Raw genomic sequence first — 16,159 nt, 5'->3', positions numbered from 1 at the left:
GAACCTGGATTTATCCGAGAAAATGACGTTTTGCCATTCGTGCACCCAGGTTCGTCGTTGAGTACACCATCGCAGGCGCTCCTGTCTGTGATGCAGCGTCAAGGGTAACCGCAGCCACGGTCTCCGAGCTGATAGTCCGTGCTGCTGCAAACGTAGTCGAACTGTTCGTGTAGATGGTTGTTGTCTTGTAAACGTCACCATCTGTTGACTCAGGGATCGAGACGTGGCTGCACGATGCGTTACAGCCATGCGGATAAGATGCCTGTCATCTTGACTGCTAGTGATACGAGGCCATTGGTATCCATCACGGCGTTCCGTATTACCCTCCTGAACCCACCGATTCCATATTCTGCTACCAGTCATTGGATCTCGACCAATGCGAGCAGCAAGGTCGCGATACGATAAACCGCAATCGCTACAGCCTACAATCCGACCTTTATCAAAGTCGGAAATGTGATCGTACGCATTTCTCCTCCTTACACGTGGCATCACAACAACGTTTCAACAAGCAACGCCGGTCAACTGCTGTTTGTTTATGAGAAATCGGTTGGAAACGTTCCTCATGTCGGCACGTTGTAGGTGTCGCCACCGGCGCCAACCCTGTGTTAATGCTCTGAAAAGCTAATCATTTGCGTATCACAGCATCTTCTTCTTGTCGGATAAATTTCGCGTCTGTAGCACGTCATTTTCGTGGTGCAGCAATTTTAATGGCCAGTAATGCATTACCTATGTTCAGAACATTTTTTGAAGCAGTGATTATTCTTTTTCGCTAAACACAATGACTGTTATGACCAAACTAAACAATTGTTAGAAGAAACTCCCTAGTAAAACTTATTGCCAGACTGGCATCCTTTGTCTTTCGTTAGGTGTTTTTCTAATGACCGAGTTACCCATACAGCACGTATTACCGACCCTTACACTTCCGCCAGTACCTCATCTCCTACTTTCCAAACTTCCACAGCAGTTTCCTTGCATACATTGTGCGCCTAGCACTCATAGAAGAAGAACGGCTGTAGAGAAATGCCTTAGTCACAACCCAGGGAACTACACCAAGACGAATTTTCACTCTGCAGCGGAGTGTGCACTGATTTCAAACTGTATGGCGGGTTAAAAATGTGTGCCGCAGCATGGAATGCGGAGCATTTGCCATTCGCTGCTGCTGGTTTTACCGACTGAACCACACAGGCGGGAATCAGGAACCGCCCTTATAGCCTAACTTCTGTCAGTACCTCATCTCCTACTTTTCAAACTTAGTGCGTTAATGAAACTTCCTGGCAGATTGAAACTGTGTCCCGGACCGAGACTCGAACTCGGGACCTTTGCCTTTCGCGGGCACGTGCTCTACCATCTGAGCTACCCAAGCACGAGTCACATTGCTGCTTTAATGTTGTCTCCTAGTAATAAAGAATTGTAGCTTTTTTGTGTTACTTTTTGTCCTCAGGGGAAAACACGTTAGAAAAATTGTTTGCACTGCAACCTCCCAGAGTCCATTCCATTTTTATCAAAACTCCCTCTGCCGATTTAAAAAATCTTCACAGGAAAAGTATGACACAATAAAAAAAAGATATTTGTTTCGGTGTCCTGTGCAAACTCCCAAATTTTCACCCTGTATATGTGAATGTACCTTGCAGGCTCGCATGTTTCATGAAGAGTACAGCTTTCTCTGCATTGAGAGCAAGTTGTCAGATGTTAGCACTGGCTGACATTTCGCCGACATCTAACTGGATATTAGTGCAATTTTTACCACACACAGTTTCCTCACAGATAAGTACGTCAAATACCAAAAACCTGCAGCCGAAGTTAAAGCAATTTTCCAGAATGAGATTTTCACTCTGCAGTGGAGTGTGCGCTGATATGAAGCTTCCTGGCAGATTAAAACTGTGTGCCGGACCGAGTCTCGAACTCGGGACGTTTGCCTTTCACGGGCAAGTGCTCTACCATCTGCGCTACCCAAGCACGACTCACATTACTGCGTTAATGTTGTCTCCTAGTAATAAAGAATTGCAGCTTGTTTGCGTTACTTTTTGTCCTCAGAGGAAAAAACGTAAGAAAAATTGTTTGCACTGCAACCTCCCAGAGTCCATTCCATTTTCATCAAAACTCCCTCTACCGATTTAAAAAATCCTCATAGGAAAATATGACATTAGAAAAAAATATTTGTTTCGGTGTCCTGTGCAACCTCCCAAATTTTCACCCTGTATATGTGAATGTACCTTGCAGGCTCGTATGTTTCGTGAAGAGTACAGTTTTCTCTACATTGAGAGCAAGTTGTCTCGTGTTAGCACTGCCTGACATCTTGCCGACATCTAGTTGGATATTAGTGCAATTTTTACCACACACAGTTTCCTCACAGACAAGTACATCAAATACCAAAAACCGGCAGCCGAAGTTAAAGCAATTTTCCAGAATGAGATTTTCACTCTGCAGTGGAGTGTGCGCTGATATGAAAGTTCCTGGCAGATTAAAATTGTGTGCCGCACCGAGTCTCGAACTCGGGACCTTTGCCTTTCGCGGGCAAGTGCTTTACCAACTGGCGGAATTAAAGCTGTGAGAACGGGTCGTGAGCCGTGCTTGGGTAGCTCAGTTGGTAGAGCACTTGCCCGCGAAAGGCAAAGGTCCCGAGTTCGAGTCTCGGTGCGGCACACAGTTCTAATCTGCCAGGAAGTTTCATATCAGCGCTCAATCCGCTGCAGAGTGAAAATCTCATTCTGGAAACATCCCCTAGGCTGTGGCTAAGCCATATCTCCGCAATATCCTTTCTTCGACGAGTGCTAGTCCTGCAAGGTATGTAGGAGAGCTTGTGCGAAGTTTGGAAGGTAGGAGACGAGGTACTGGCGGAATTAAAGCTGTGAGGAGGGGTCGTGAGCCGTGCTTGGGTAGCTCAGTTGGCAGAGCACTTGCCCGCGAAAGGCAAAGGTCCCGAGTTCGTGTCTCGGTCCGGCACATAGTTTTAATATGCCAGGAAGTTTCATTAAAACAATTTTGTTGCAAAGCAGCTGTTAAGCGGAAAGCCAGGCAGAGCGGCACAGTCCTTTACTGGACGTCGCTCCGTGTATGAGGTGAACCATACTGTACCTTCTTCCGACCCTCCTAGTCGCTTGTCCAGGCATTCTTGCAGCGCCTCCGGACACCGGAGCGTGATGCCATTTAACAAGTTTCTTTTCGGGTACGTATATATTTTCTAAAAACGGAAGTCGCTTTTCGGTACGAGTAGAAAGGAACACAGGACAAACCGGGTGTGAACGTGGGCTTCTGGTAGCGGCCAGCAGGAGGCGGGCTGTCGGCGTCGCACGGCGCCAGGCCCCGCTACGCTGGACTCAGCTGCTGCCCGCGCACGTCAGTCGGCGGCAACTGCTGCGCCGCCGCCGCCGCCGCCGCCGCCTCCGCCTCCGCTAGCCGGCCGCGGCTAAGCCCCGCCGCCACCTTATCACTCCACTGTGTCAACACTTCGCGCCCACTCTGTACGCCAACACGGCCTGCCTTATTTTCCGCCAACTGCTGTCAGCACAGTGCGAATAAACGATTCGGCCGACAGTAGAAGTTAACTGTCGCGTATCGAGATCTACAGGGGTTGGACAAAAATATGGAAACACCGCGAGAAATACCTGCTCGAACGCACACTGTCGGAAGAAAAAAACCGCAACACCAAACAATAATTAATGTAGAGTAGTGATATTTCGGGGATCCATTTGTCTAGGTAACATACACTGACTTAGCAAACCTAATAGGTTACTGGAGCACAGATGGCTCAGGTGTGTTACATGCCCACCATGCGCTACCTGTGCCAACTGCAGTTGTATACCAGACCTTCTGAGAAGTGAATGTGCCTGTTAGCCCTGTATTTAGCCACATTTGTAATTTTTCCTTTATGAACGGTCAGTTTCCTGAGCGATTCAAGTACTCAGTAGTAAAACCGCTTTATATAACGGATCTACATCTACATCTACATGATTACTCTGCAAATCACATTTAAGTGCTTGGCAGAGGGTTCATCGAACCACAATCATACTATCTCTCTACCATTCCACTCCCGAACAGCGCGCGGGAAAAACGAACACCTAAACCTTTCTGTTCGAGCTCTGATTTCTCTTATTTTATTTTGATGATCATTCCTACCTATGTAGGTTGGGCTCAACAAAATATTTTCGCATTCGGAAGAGAAAGTCGGTGACTAAAATTTCGTAAATAGATCTCGCCGCGACGAAAAACGTCTTTGCTTTAATGACTTCCATCCCAACTCGCGTATCATATCTGCAACACTCTCTCCCCTATTACGTGATAATACAAAAGAAGCTGCCCTTTTTTGCACCCTTTCGATGTCTCCCGTCAATCCCACCTGGTAAGGATCCCACACCGTGCAGCAATGTTCTAACAGAGGACGAACGAGTGTAGTGTAAGCTGTCTCTTAGTGGACTTGCTGCATCTTCTAAGTGTCCTGCCAATGAAACGCAACCTTTGGCTCGCCTTCCCCATAATATTATCTATGTGGTCTTTCCAACTGAAGTTGTTCGTAATTTTAACAGCCAGGTACTTAGTTGAATTGACAGCCTTGAGAATTGTACTATTTATCGAGTAATCGAATTCCAACGGATTTCTTTTGGAACTCATGTGGATCACCTCACACTTTTTATTATTTAGCGTCAACTGCCACCTGCCACACCATACAGCAAACTTTTCTAAATCGCTTTGCAACTGATACTGGTCTTCGGATGACCTTACTAGACGGTAAATTACAGCATCATCTGCGAACAACCTAAGAGAACTGCTCAGATTGTCACCCAGGTCATTTATATAGATCATGTAGATAATTTTAGACATATTTCTATGCCATCAGTGTTTGCAAAAGTTATTGAAAAGGCTGTGTATGTAAGGATAATTGATCATTTTATATCATACGATTTGCTATCAAATGTACAGTTCGGCTTAACAAGTCATTTAACAACTGAAAATGCTATATTCTCTTTTCTCTGTGAGGTATTGGATGGGCTAAACAAGAAGTTTCGAAGGCTTGGCGTATTTTTTTTATTTTACTAAGGCATTTGATTGTGTTGATCACAAAATATTGCTCCAGAAGTTGGACCATTACGGAATACGGGGAGTACCTCACAATTGGTTCACCTCTTACTTTAGCAACAGGCAGCAAAAGGTCATTATTCACAATGGTGATAACGGCTGTGATGTGGGATCTGAGTGGGGCACTGTCAAGAGGGGGGTGCCCCAGGGATCAGTGTTGGGGCCACTCCTGTTCCTTATTTATATAAATGATACGCCCTCCAGTATTACGGGCAACTCTAAAATATTTCTGTTTGCTGATGACACTAGCTTGGTAGTAAAGGATGTTGTGTGCAACATTGGCTCGGTTTCAAATAGTGCAGTACGTGACCTCAGTTCATGGCTTGTAGAAAATAAACTAACGTTAAGTCAGAGTAAGACTCAGTTTTTACAGTTTCTAACACACAATTCAACAAAACTTGATGTTTTAATTTCACAGAATGGGCATATGATAAGTGAAACTGAACAGTTCATATTTCTTGGTGTTCAGATAGACAGTAAGCTGTCGTGGTAAGCCCACGTTCAGGATCTTGTTCAAAGACTTGATACTGCCATTTTTACTGTTCGAACGGTATCATAAGTGAGTGATACTTCGACACGAAAATTAGTCTACTTTGGTTGTTTTCATTCGCTTATGTCGTATGGTATTATATTTTGGGGTAACTCTTCCCATTCTAGAAGGATATTTTCTGGCTCAGAAACGGGCGGTTCGGGCAATAAGTGGTGTGAATTCATGAACCTCTTGTCGACCCCTGTTCACGAGTCTGGGTATTTTGACATTGGCCTCTCAATATATATGTTCCTCACTGTCATTTCTTGTTAACAGTATTAGCTTATTCCGAAGAATAAGCAGCGTTTACTCGGTTAATACTCGTCAGAAATCAAACCTGCATTTGGATCGGACTTCCTTAACTCTCGAGAAAAAAGGTGTGCAGTATACTGCCGCATCCATTTTCAATAAGTTGCCACTCGAATTCAAAAATCTTAGCAGTAATCCACGCGCTTTCAAATCGAAACTGAAAGGTTTCCTAATGGGTCACTCCTTCTATTCTGTCGATGAATTACTTGAAAAACTAAGCTGATTCTTATTGTATTGCTGATAGCGTTTACTTAAACTTACGTGCTAACTTTTTTCAGGTTCATGAACTTTTATTTTTATCTGTTATTACTTTTATGTTGTAATTTCATGTACTGACACGTTCCATAACCTTGGAGATTTGCTCTTCAATTTGGTCCTATGGAACTTGACGTGTAAATAAAAAAAAAAAAATTTGTGTAACGTGCAACGTCGTAATGAGCTGATGTCGTTCGAGGGGGGTTTTTGTTGTTGTTGTGGTCTTCAGTCCTGAGACTGGTTTGATGCAGCTCTCCATGCTACTCTATCCTGTGCAAGCTTCTTCATCTCCCAGTACCTACTGCAACCTACATCCTTCTGAATCTGCTTAGTGTATTCATCTCTTGGTCTCCCCCTACGATTTTTACCCTCCACACTGCCCTCCAATACTAAATTGGTGATCCCTTGATGCCTCAGAACATGTCCTACCAACCGATCCCTTCTTCTGATCAAGTTGTGCCACAAACTTCTCTTCTCCCCAATTCTATTCAATACTTCCTCATTAGTTATGTGATCTACCCATCTAATCTTCAGCATTCTTCTGTAGCACCACATTTCGAAAGCTTCTATTCTCTTCTTGTCCAAACTATTTACCGTCCATGTTACACTTCCATACATGGCTACATTCCATACAAATACTTTCAGAAATGACTTCCTGACACTTAAATCTATACTCGATGTTAACAAATTTCTCTTCTTCAGAAACGCTTTCCTTGCCATTGCCAGTCTACATTTTATATCCTCTCTACTTCGACCATCATCAGTTATTTTGCTCCCCAAATAGCAAAACTCCTTTACTACTTTAAGTGGCTCATTCCCTAATCTAATTCCCTCAGCATCACCCGACTTAATTCGACTACATTCCATTATCCTTGTTTTGCTTTTGTTGATGTTCATCTTATATCCTCCCTTCAAGACACCATCCATTCCGTTCAACTGCTCTTCCAAGTCCTTTGCTGTCTCTGACAGAATTGCAATGTCATCGGCGAACCTCAAAGTTACTATTTCTTCTCCATGGATTTTAATACCTACTCCGAATTTTTCTTTTGTTTCCTTTACTGCTTGCTCAATATACAGATTGAATAACATCGGGGAGAGGCTACAACCCTGTCTTACTCCCTTCCCAACCACTGCTTCCCTTTCATGTCCCTCGACTCTTATAACTGCCATCTGGTTTCTGTACAAATTGTAAATAGCCTTTCGCTCCCTGTATTTTACCTCTGCCACCTTTAGAATTTGAAAGAGAGTATTCCAGTCAACATTGTCAAAAGCTTTCTCTAAGTCTACAAATGCTAGAAACGTAGGTTTGCCTTTCCTTAATCTTTCTCCTAAGATAAGTCGTAAGGTCAGTATTGCCTCACGTGTTCCAGTATTTCTACGGAATCCAAACTGATCCTCCCCGAGGTCGGCTTCTACTAGTTTTTCCATTCGTCTGTAAAGAATTCGTGTTAGTACTTTGCAGCTGTGGTTTATTGAGCTGATTGTTCGGTAATTTTCACATCTGTCAACACCTGCTTTCTTTGGGATTGGAATTATTATATTCTTCTTGAAGTCTGAGGGTATTTCGCCTGTCTCGTACATCTTGCTCACCAGATGGTAGAGTTTTGTCAGGACTGGCTCTCCCAAGGCCGTCAGTAGTTCCAATGGAATGTTGTCTACTCCGGGGGCCTTGTTTCGACTCAGGTCTTTCAGTGCTTTGTCAAACTCTTCACGCAGTATCTTATCTCCCATTTCATCTTCATCTACATCCTCTTCCATTTCCATAATATTGTCCTCAAGTGCATCGCCCTTGTATAGACCCTCTATATACTCCTTCCACCTTTCTGCTTACCCTTCTTTGCTTAGAACTGGGTTTCCATCTGAGCTCTTGATGTTCATACAAGTGGTTCTCTTATCTCCAAAGGTCTCTTTAATTTTCCTGTAGGCAGTACCTATCTTACCCCTAGTGAGATAAGCCTCTACATCCTTACATTTGTCCTCTAGCCATCCCTGCTTAGCCATTTTGCACTTCCTGTCGATCTCATTTTTGAGTCGTTTGTATTCTTTTTTGCCTGCTTCATTTACTGCATTCGAGGGGGGTTTGGCGGTCGATACCCGCCCGGATGGGAATTTAGATTTCGGCAGTGGAGCAGGAGTTCGGCTTCACACGCTCAACCGTGTCCAGAGCTGGCGTGAACAGTTGAATGAGGGTGTCAGTCCACCTACCCACGATGACCGTCATCGGCGACAGTTGAGACGTCATCACTGACGATGCGTCAATAGTGACAGAAGGGCAACAGCACAACAAATCGCAGCTCAGTGCAACACAGGACGTGCTGGACTCGTCTCCCAGTGGAAAATCCGTAGGAACATGATTCCATGCCGGCCGCGGTGGCCGTGCGGTTCTAGGCGCTGCAGTCCGGAACCGCGGGACTGCTACGGTCGTAGGTTCGAATCCTGCATCGGGCTTGGATGTGTGTGATGTCCTTAGGTTAGTTAGGTTTAAGTAGTTCTAAGTTCTAGGCGACTGATGACCCAAGATGTTAAGTCCCGCAGTGCTCAGAGCAATTTGAACCATTTGAACCATGATTCCATGGGGAATGGGATCCGGCGCAACACACGGATGCCACTGTTAACGCGACGTCATTGGGCACAAAGGCTTGCATTTGTCGCCATTACCAAGGACGGACACTGGAGCCTAACGTGATACGGTCGGACGGACCACGATTTCAACTGCACCATGCCAGTGGGTGGACCAAACCGTATGAATCGACTGATCCTGCACGGCAAGAAGGTGTGGTCAAGGCAGTGCTGTCTCTGTTATGGTCTGGGGTGCATTTTCCTAGTATGGAATGGGTCCTCTGATTGTTCTGGAAGGGACTTAAATCGTCCACATTATGTTGATCTGCTCGGATACCATCTCCACCCATTTTTGGCCTTTCAACATCCTGACGGTTTTGCGATGTTTCAAGATAACAGGTCGCCACATCGCCCCCGCGTCGCCAGGGAATGGTTTCCGGAATATGCAGGGGAGGTCCAGAGACTGAGGTGGCCATTCCGGAGCCCAGATTTCAACCCCAAGAATGGTTCAAATGGCTCTGAGCATTATGGGACTTAACATCTGAGGTGATCAGTCCCCTAGAACTTAGAACTATTGAAACCTAACTAACCTAAGGACATCACACATATCCGTGCCCGAGGCAGGATTCGAACCTGTGACCGTAGCAGCAGCGCAGTTCCGGACTGAACCGCCTAGAACTGCTCAGCCACACCGGCCGGCCTTTCAACCCCATCGATCATATCTGGGACGTCATGGAACGCAAGCTCTGTGCCATGGATTCTGCACCTACGAACAGAACGGAATTGGCTGCCGCTCTGCAAACAATTTAGTGTCAGCTGCTTCTGGAGGAGTATCAGAGGCACTTCCACGGCGTCTCACTGCAGTCTGCAGGCCGATAGGAGGCCCCTCGCGTTGTACGTGCCTATCCCATGACATTCGCTAAGTCAGTGTATTTAAGTGATTAACATTGCAATACCGCAGGTTAATGGAAGTGCGAGATAAACCATTCCAAATGTGAAATGCTGGGCTGCCCCGTTGGCCGAGCGGTTCTAGGCGCTACAGTCTGGAATCTTGCAACCGCTACGGTCGCAGGTTCGAATCCTGCCTCGGGCATGGATGTGTGTGATGTCCTTAGGTTAGTTAGGTTTAAGTAGTTCTAAGTTCTACATATACATCTACATTTATACTCCGCAAGCCACCCAACGGTGTGTGGCGGAGGGCACTTGAAGTGCCACTGTCATTAACTCCGTTTCCTGTTACAGTCGCGTATGGTTCGTGGGAAGAACGACTGCCGGGAAGCCTCCACGCGCGCTCGAATCTCTCTAATTTTACATTCGTGATCTCCTCGGGAGGTAAAAGTAGGGGGAAGCAATATATTCGGTACCTCATCCAGAAACGCACCCTCTCGAAACCTGGACAGCAAGCTGCACCGCGATGCAGAGCACCTCTCTTGCAGAGTCTGCCACTGGAGTTTGCTAAACATCTCCGTAACGCTATCACGCTTACCAAATAACCCTGTGACGAAACGCGCCGCTCTTCTTTGGATCTTCTCTATCTCCTCCGTCAACCCGACCTGGTACGGATCCCACACTGATGACCAATACTCAAGTATAGGTCGAACGAGTGTTTTGTAAGCCACCTCCTTTGTTGATGGACTACATTTTGTAAGGACTCTCCCAATGAATCTCAACCTGGTACCCGCTTTACCAACAATTAATTTTATACAATCATTGCACTTCAAATCGTTCCGCACGCACACTCCCAGATATTTTACAGAAGTAACAGCTACCAGTGTTTGTTCTAGGGGACTGATGACCTCAGATGTTAAGTCCCATAGTGCCCAGAGCCATTTGAACCATTTTTTGAAATGCTGGTACAATAATAACCGGTGTAACCGCCAGAATTTCACTGCAAGCATGCAAACCCGCATTTATTGTGTTAAACAGGTGCCGGATGCCAGTTCGTGGGATGGAGTTCCATGCCTGTTGCCTCGACCGGTCGACAGATGGGCGGTTAATGCTGTCTGTGTGACGATGGAGTTGTCGTCCGATGATGTCCCACATGTACTCGACTGGAGACAGATTTATTTATTCATTTATTTTATTTATTTATGCATTTATTTTACCTGGCAAGATTAGGGCCTTCAGGCCCTCTCTTACACCTAACCAGGCATACTCAGATTCAACAAATTTCAGTTTCTACAGAACATTAAGGACATATAACATGTTAGACAGTATTAATGTTACAGAAAAAAATTAGAGATTATAAAAGCAGTACAATGATAATTATAACAATCAAAAAATAATTATAATAATCAAGAATAATAATAATAGTAATGACTATGTATAGGAAAGTAAACATATTTTTTTCTTTTATGAATGTCAGTCCTATTGCTAGTTGGGAATTTTCTCGTTATATTCTTGCAGCTTGTGAGTTATTCTCATCAAGCAGAGACATAAGACGATAGAATGGGGTGAAAGAGATATAGAAGAGGTAGATAGGTTAGGGGAAGAGAAATAGAATGGTAAAATTCGAAGCTATGATGGAGAGGAGAAAGAAAAAGATGAGAGGGGCACGACAATGGTGGCTATACCGTCCCTAATATGTAAGTCTTGAGTTCCCTCTTGAATGTTAAGTGGTTCTGGATAAGACGCAGATCACAGGGGAGCGCGTTCCATAGTCGTATGGCTGAGATGGAGAATGACACAGAGAAAGATTTTGTGTTATGTAAAGGTACAGCCAAGATGCTAGACGTATCCGATCTGGTATTGCGGTTGTGGAATGATGATAGGTGTTTAATGTAAAAAGATAAGTATTGGGGGCACCAGTGGCTAAGAAATCGATGAAGTAAGCACATCGTGTGGAGATCGCGTGCCTTATGTGGGCGTATCCAACCTAGCTGGGAGTATGAAGGACTGATATGATCATACAACCGTATATTGCATACGTATCTAACGCAAGCATTCATCACTAGCTCGAGGCACCTCGAATTTTCACTATTTGTGCCGTGTTGAACTACATCACAGTAGTAAAGATTAGGCAAGACTAGTGTTTGGACTAATTTTTGTTTAACATGGGTTGGAAACATTTTTCTAAATTTTTGAATTGCATGTAGGGAGGAGAGCGATTTCCGGCAAGCTGTGACTGTTTGTTCTTCCCAGTTTAGGTGTTCATCCAAGATTATTCCAAGGTCTTTTACTGTTTTTTGGTATGGTAGCTGGGTACCATTGAGGAGTATTTGAGGGACTGTTTCGCGAAAGTACCGACTGATTAACTTTGGATGAGATATAAGTATGACCTGGGATTTCTTGGGGCTTAGTTTCAGACCTAGGTTCTGTGCCCATCGAGAAACAGAGCAAAGATCTGCGTTCATACTCGCTACTGCGTCAGCAATGTTCTTGGGGCTTGCACTTATGTACAGTTGGATGTCGTCGGCATATAGATGGTAGTTGCAGGAGTGAATCACTGAAGAAATATCATTAATATACAGTGAGAAGAGTAATGGACCAAGGACGGAGCCTTGGGGAACTCCAGAGCGCACGTTTTTCCATGATGACTTTTCCGACCCACAAATGACTTGTTGACTTCTGTTTTTGAGGTAGCTGTCGAACCAGTGTATAGCGCTGTTTGAGAAATTCAGCTGTTTTAGTGATGGAGCAGGCCAAGGCAACATGTCGACACTCTGTAGAGCATGTTGGGTTCAACAGCGGTATGTGGACGAGCGTTATCCAGTTGGAAAACAACCCATGGAATGCTGCTTACGAATGCCAACACAGCAGGTCGAATCACCAGACTGACGAACAGATTTGCAGTCAGTGCGCGTGCGGTAGCCACGAGAGTGCTCCTGCTGTCAAATGAAATCGCAGCTCCAGGCGAAGGTCCAGTGTGTGTAGCACGCAGGCAGGTTCGTTGCAGGTCGTCTATTGTCCTCCTCCTAACCAAGAATCGGCTACCGCTGACACGGAGGCAGAACGAGCTTGCTCCAGAAAACACAACAGATACCCACCGTACCATCCACTGAGCTCCCACATGACGCCACTGAAATCGCCAATGGCCGTGGTTTGGGCCCAGTGGAGTGCACGCTACAGGGCGTCTGGATCGGAGCTGTCCTTGAAGCAACCGATTTGTAACAGTTTCTGGTATCACTGTGGTGCCAACTGCTACTCAGATTGCTGCTGCAGATGTAGTATGATGCGCCAGAGCCATACGCCAAACACGGTGGTCTTCCCTCTCGGTAGTGCTGTGGTGTCACCGCCAAACGTCGGACCCGCGTGTCGCCAATGTCAGTAATTGCAGACCTAGCGCCACCACATGGCAGGTCTAGAAAGATGTACTAGCACTCGCCCCAGTTGTACGACGACTTTGCTAGCGACTACACTGACGAAGCCTTTCTCTCATTTGCCGAGAGACAGTTAGAATAGCCTTCAGCTAAGTCCATGGCTACGACCTAGCAAGGCGCCATTAACCATATTTAAAGTGTCTCATTCGTATCGTCAGGAGCGATGTACCACAAGGATGAATTAAAGTTAAGTATTAACGCAGCTACGTACTTTTCTTTATAGCATTCAATACGTATCCTGTTCCAGAACTCACGCCAGCCGGTGTGTGTGTGCGCGTGCATTTCGGTTACCTTCGCCTTGTGTCTAGACTGTCTTGTCTAGACACAACAAGTGCCTCGTGGCCGTCCGGGGTACGGTCTTCCTGCGGCCGTACATTCTAGTGACCGCCGCTGCCAGCAGTCATCCAGATTCTCGCAGCTCTGTTACGCGTCATCGTTCAAACTTAGTGAGAAACTGAAAATTGCGTCTTTGTTGCCTTAAAGGCATTCTTGGCTAACATCAGCTAACCATTTCCAATCTCAGAGTTACACAACTGGCCATTAAAATTGCTACACCAAGAAGAAATGCAGATGATAAACGGGTATTCATTGGACAAATATATTATACTAGAACTGTCTTGTAATTACATTTTCACACAATTTGGGTGCATAGATCCTGAGAAATCATGACCCAGAACAACCACCTCTGGCCGTAATAACGACCTTGATACGTCTGGGCATTGAGTCAAACAGAGCTTGGATGGCGGGTACAGGTAAAGCTGCCCATGCAGCTTCAGCACGATACCACAGTTCATCAAGAGAAGTGACTAGCGTATTGTGACGAGCCAGTTGCTCGGCCACCATTGACCAGACGTTTTCAATTGGTGAGAGATCTGGAGAATCTGCTGGCCAGGGCAGCAGTCGAACATTTTCTGTATCCAGAAAGGCCCGTACAGGACTTGCAACATGCGGTCGTGCATTATCCTGCTGAAATGTAGGGTTTCGTAGGGATCGAATAAAGGGTAGAGCCACGGGTCGTAACACATCTGAAATGAAACGTCCACTGTTCAAAGTGCCGTCAATGCGAACAAGAGGTGACCGAGACGAGTATGGCACCCCATACCATCACGCCGGGTGATACGCCCCTATGGCGATGACGAATACACGTTTCCAATCTGCGTTCACCACGATGTCGCCAAACACGGATGCGACCATCATGATGCTGTAAACGGAATCTGGATTCATGCGAAAAAAATGACGTTTTGCCATTCGTGCACCCAGGTTCGTCGTTGAGTACACCATCGCAGGCGCTCCTGTGTGTCATGCAGCGTCAACGGTAACCGCAGCCACGGTCTCCGAGCTGTTAGTCCGTGCTGCTGCAAACGTCGTCGAACTGTTCGTGCAGATGGTTGTTGTCTTGTAAACGTCACCATCTGTTGACTCAGGGATCGAGACGTGGCTTCATGATGCGTTACAGCCATGCGGATAAGATGCCTGTCATCTTGACTGCTAGTGATACGAGGCCATTGGGATCCATCACGGCGTTCCGTATTACCCCCCTGAACCCACCGATTACATATTCTGCTAACAGTCATTGGATCTCGACCAATGCGAGCAGCAAGGTCGCGATACGATAAACCGCAATCGCTACAGCCTACAAACCGACCTTTATCAAAGTCGGAAATGTGATGGTACGCATTTCTCCTCCTTACACGAGGCATCACAACAACGTTTCATCAGGCAACGCAGGTCAACTGCTGTTTGTTTATGAGAAATCGGTTGGAAACGTTCCTCATGTCAGCACGTTGTAGGTGTCGCCACCGGCGCCAACCCTCTGTGAATGCTCTGAAAAGCTAATCAGTTGCGTATCACAGCACCTTCTTCCTGTCGGTTAAATTTCGCGTTTGTAGCACGTCATCTTCGTGGTGTAGCAATTGTAATGGTGAGTAGTGTAATTAAAGTTCACGACTGTTACAGTGTGTATTCAAAGCAAATCTGATTTGCATTCTCACAGTGGCACTGCTAGCGCCACACTTATGCGACTGGCGCGACATCTGAACGACATCATTTTTCAGGTGTAGAAACACGCCTACCAGCTTTCGTTTATGTTCCACAACTCCTTCTTCGGGTGGTGATTTTTTTTTCGTCAGTGTAGATGCAGACGCTAGTCGCGCTTGTAAGTTGCGCTGTTGTATTTGAGCACAAACGGCGCCTGTGCAATTTATTCAAAACCTTGCATGTGGCAATTGGGGTCAGAACGGAGTTCTTTCTTTGTATGGGTGCATTATGTCGGAGCTAAGTCAATTCGAATGCTTCCGTAACCAAGGGAGCCCAAGTGTTTGGCGCTTAACGAGGCACCGATCGAAGTTTTTTACTTCGTACAGGGCAAGCAGAGAAAACGTGGCAAGTGCCATAACACGATCTCGCAGAAACTTCGCTCAGTGCAAGAGGCGCCAAGATAAGCTTATTAGTATATATTCGACCGTTTCTCAGGTCAATGTTTTGGAAGAACTTTATGTACCTTTTAGCGAGGTAATAGTTCAACCGCAGCTGTGGCATAGTGGCTCACGTCGGGGCTTCCCACTCTTGCGCCCCGTCTTCGAAACCCGCTAATTACTCTTATTTTCATTTATCTAGTCATTTCCGCAGAAGATTACTACGCTAATCTTTTCGAGTGTATATTGGAAAAACGTTGTCCTTATTCGTCTACTAATTGTACGCCTCGTGAATGAATAAAAAAATAAATGAATGGAAAAATTATTTGAAATTATTTTCGGAGAAATACCTCTGTGTATCTGGATTCATAATAAGTTGCAAGAGCCAGTTTCCGGAAAAGTGATACGTTATGCTTTGTTTGCTGTGAAACTGTTGCCAACGAATGAATTCTTCAGCGGTGTTAACGGTGTTTCTTTCCCAAGTGAGATTCGTTCGAAGTAATATTGAGGTGGCAAACCTGACTCCGCACGATGCTCGTGATGTTCAGAACTTCTGTATTTAGATGAATGTTCCTACGATCGGTATCAACTAAGTGAATGCACCAAATATTCCCGAAGAATCAACATAAGAGTAAAATATAAGAATTAATGTAAGAATTCAATATAAGAATACGTGAATTTATAAAGATGTAACCCCTGAA

At 45.4% G+C, this 16,159-nt stretch overlaps 1 protein-coding gene across 2 annotated transcripts in view; it reads right to left on the bottom strand.

Moving 5' to 3' along the window:
• Positions 1–16,159, bottom strand: part of LOC126092022 (fatty acid 2-hydroxylase) — a 622,506-nt gene that overhangs the window by 583,568 nt on the left and 22,779 nt on the right. The window contains exon 1 of one of the 2 annotated variants that reach the window (XM_049907414.1): positions 3,076–3,232. The exons of the other annotated variant lie outside the window; for it this stretch is intronic. The gene's annotated coding sequence lies outside the window, so the exon portion shown is untranslated. Of the gene's footprint in view, positions 1–3,075; positions 3,233–16,159 lie in introns of those variants that run through there. 2 annotated transcript variants of the gene reach the window in all.

This window comes from Schistocerca cancellata, chromosome 7 (genome assembly GCF_023864275.1).
Source record: "Schistocerca cancellata isolate TAMUIC-IGC-003103 chromosome 7, iqSchCanc2.1, whole genome shotgun sequence".
Classification (NCBI taxonomy): Eukaryota; Metazoa; Arthropoda; class Insecta; order Orthoptera; family Acrididae; genus Schistocerca; species Schistocerca cancellata.
Note: the sequence above shows the minus strand (reverse complement) of the source record. Positions and strands in the feature narration are given on the sequence as shown.